Source organism: Otolemur garnettii, unplaced genomic scaffold (assembly GCF_000181295.1).
Source record: "Otolemur garnettii isolate 467f Iridium unplaced genomic scaffold, OtoGar3 scaffold00131, whole genome shotgun sequence".
Lineage (NCBI taxonomy): Eukaryota > Metazoa > Chordata > Mammalia > Primates > Galagidae > Otolemur > Otolemur garnettii.
In genome coordinates this window covers 1,567,220-1,570,330 of record NW_003852526.1, presented here as the reverse complement: position 1 = coordinate 1,570,330, position 3,111 = coordinate 1,567,220, and the positions used below count along the sequence as shown (strand labels likewise).

General features: G+C 34.9%; 1 protein-coding gene across 1 annotated transcript in view; it reads left to right on the top strand.

Annotated features, from left to right (window-relative positions):
• The window catches only part of CBLB (Cbl proto-oncogene B), a 195,456-nt gene that overhangs the window by 160,082 nt on the left and 32,263 nt on the right, over positions 1–3,111 (top strand). The window lies entirely within an intron of this gene.

The window sequence follows — 3,111 nt, the reverse complement described above, 5'->3', positions numbered from 1 at the left end:
TTCCTCTTGAGAAGAGTATTCCTTTTAAAGAGATCACATACAATATGAAAAAGTAAGGGATGAAGAGGAAGGGGAGATGATTTTAATTTTTAAAAAGATGAGTATTTTTAATGAAAATGATAAATGTTAAAAATATTTTCTCATTTTTCATGCCTCGTGTAGTTTTGTTTTGTACTATGTTACCGTGGGAACAAAGGGTGTGGAGATGTAGGAATTTGGAGGCTGACTCTTCACATAACCCTTCCAAGTATCTGCCATTTAGGTTTAGGTGCTTTCTGCAGAGGGAATGCTTCAAAGTAAAAACCATCTTCCTATTTAAGAGATAAGAAAACCTAGGTAAGTACTGTAAATTGAAATAAAATTATACGTATGGAATGCCAGAAGGAGAATTTATAAATCTGAACACCCTGCAGATGGGTCGTTTGTCCTCTGTCCTTGTGTCAGGTCCCATCATTCATGAGAACTGCTTTTTTTTTTTTTAATTTGGGATTCATTGAGGGTGCAAAGAATTAGGTTACACTGATTGCATTTCTAAAGTAATGTCCCTCTTATAATTGTGTCCTGCCCCCAAGAGGTGTGCCATACAGCATCCCCCTCCCCGCTTTTTTTTTTTTATTCATATCAGTAGATAAATGGTAACAGACAGGAGAATGAAGTAAAGTCTAAATACTCCATTTGCTAATTAGAGAGAGTTCTGAGGGGGGAGAATTCTTCTAAAATCGTAGTTAAAATGAAATGTGAGAATTTTGAATCACATTCATTTATTTCCTCTTCTCTTTCTCCTCCTACCTCATAATCAAATGTTAGGTAAGGGAATGCTTAGCTTTTAGTATCAGCCTGCAAGCCAAGAGTTATTAAGTTGATCTGTTTTATTTCATGGGTAAGAGATGTCTTTCTTCTAGCACTGCTTCTGTTCTCTGAGATTCTCAGATTCTGGCCACGTTAGGAAGAAAAATGGAGCTTTTGAAGTTTTTTTGGCAGAATTATGATAGGATCAGAATTGTGAATTGAGAAATTTTAAGTAGGTAGCACTTTCAGTGGAATTATGATAGATTTAAGACAGTGAACTAGGAAGGCAGAGGACAAAACTCAGTTCCTTAGTTGAGAAGTCAGTGCGGTTTCATTGTGAACGGCTTCAGTTGATACTCTCAGTCTATACATTTGAAGAACTTTAGTTTTCTACCACTTGCAAATAGGTTTTTCAGATTTCTAGCGAACATGAAATATTTATTCTTAACTCAAAAAGTTGTAATTCATTGCACTCAGGAAGCGTCCGCTCAAGTGATTTCTGGTCTAATAAAATGGTTATAAGTAGGAACATAGAATTCAGAATGACATAATGTCAAATCTTGTCCTCCAACCACTATCACGAAATATAAGCAGTCACCTTAGATGAACAGAAATACCAACATGATTCTCGTGCTTGCACATTGAGGTCCTTTGCTGTTTGCACACTTGTGTAATCTCTGTTAATTAAGAAAGAGCTACACAGAATTCCGTGTTTGACAGTAGGCATATTATTAACTGCCAGTACATACATATTGTAGAACACTTGGTAGGAAGATTGGCCGCTAAGCATATTACATGTGTTTTCTAAGAGTATTTCAGTAATCTGATGGGTTTCTTCCATTTCACTGGTTAATGCCTCCGTTAGTAAGGCCAGTAAGCAGGCAATATTTATAAATCTCATAAGGAATGTTCCACAAAATGATAAAGAAATAAAAGGGTTTTGTCCTGAAAGAGGCTCAATGTGACGTGAATTCTCCTCTGTGGACTATAACACAGAGCATGAGCAAATATCATTAGATGCCAAGAGGCAAACGAATGATTCAGAAGAGGCACTAAGGCATTTTGGTGGGAGAAGTCGTTCAGTGACCATGTGTCAGTAACAGCGTTTCTAAAGCAGTTAGAGAAAGTGCTATTTGCAATTTAAAGCATGTTTATGGATTTTTTCATAAAATTGGGAAGAAATCATTTAATCTTCTAAGGTATTACCCTCCTAAAGAATCAGTTACCTTATTAACTGTAGTTTATGTTTTCACTAGTGATGGACATCATTGCTTGCACGACTTGTCTTTGTGAAATTTATCAGTAGTACGTACAAATGTTGTGTAAGCTCTGTTCATCTATCCATTCTCTCATTTACCTAGCATGTAAGATGAAAGCATTTTCAGTATCAATAAATGAGTGCGTTGATACTCGTTTTCAGATATGTTCACAATGATCTGATTATAAAATTATGGTCAGTTTATTGTTAATTAAAGCCAGTATAACTGGAACTGTTATTGCCATATCTCTCTTTTATTTTATCATTGCTCAAATTTTATTAAGTATCTATCTGTGTTAGAGGCTCTGTCCTAAAAGAACAAACTTTTGCATAACAAATCCACATTGCATTTTCCAGAATGTATTTTAAATGTATTTGTGGCGGAAACATTAATGGGATTTGATTTCCGAAATCTCATATACCTGCTCCAGCAGCATGCAAAGAATTCCATATAAGGACTTTTTAAAAAGTCAGAGTATTTGTCAGTAAAACGGCACTTCTTTTACGTGAAAGACTTTCATTTAGCTTTGCAATGATTAATATCTATTAGGAAATTTCTTCTATCAAGCTCCAGAAAACGTTGCCTGGTTTTGTTACGTGGCCCGTAGTCAAAAGCTTATGATAATGTCATATCCTCTCAAGGTGTATTTTGTTGTGGTACAGTATATTGATTCAATATACTTACAGTATATTGAATCTAATGAGGGGAGACATGAAATGGAGACATCAGAGGTAAAGCATGGGCCATAATTTTTAGAGTGAAACTATAATGGTATAAAATTAGACTCTCTAGTTTTGAAATGCAAACATTGATATATTTCAAATATGTTCTTCAAATGTGTTTCTTCTCTTATTTTAGATTTATGGGTAAGGGTATGGCCTTTCAATTTCAAGTTCCAAATTTACAACACCATTTAGAAACATGACGAAGAGAACGTAATCGGTAGAGCATTGAATTAACTATGAATGTTCAGATGACATTACATCCTTTGGGTTCTACCATCAGTCTATCTTTTGCAAACTCTTAAATCATATTCAAAAGAGCTCCATGATAAAAATCTAGT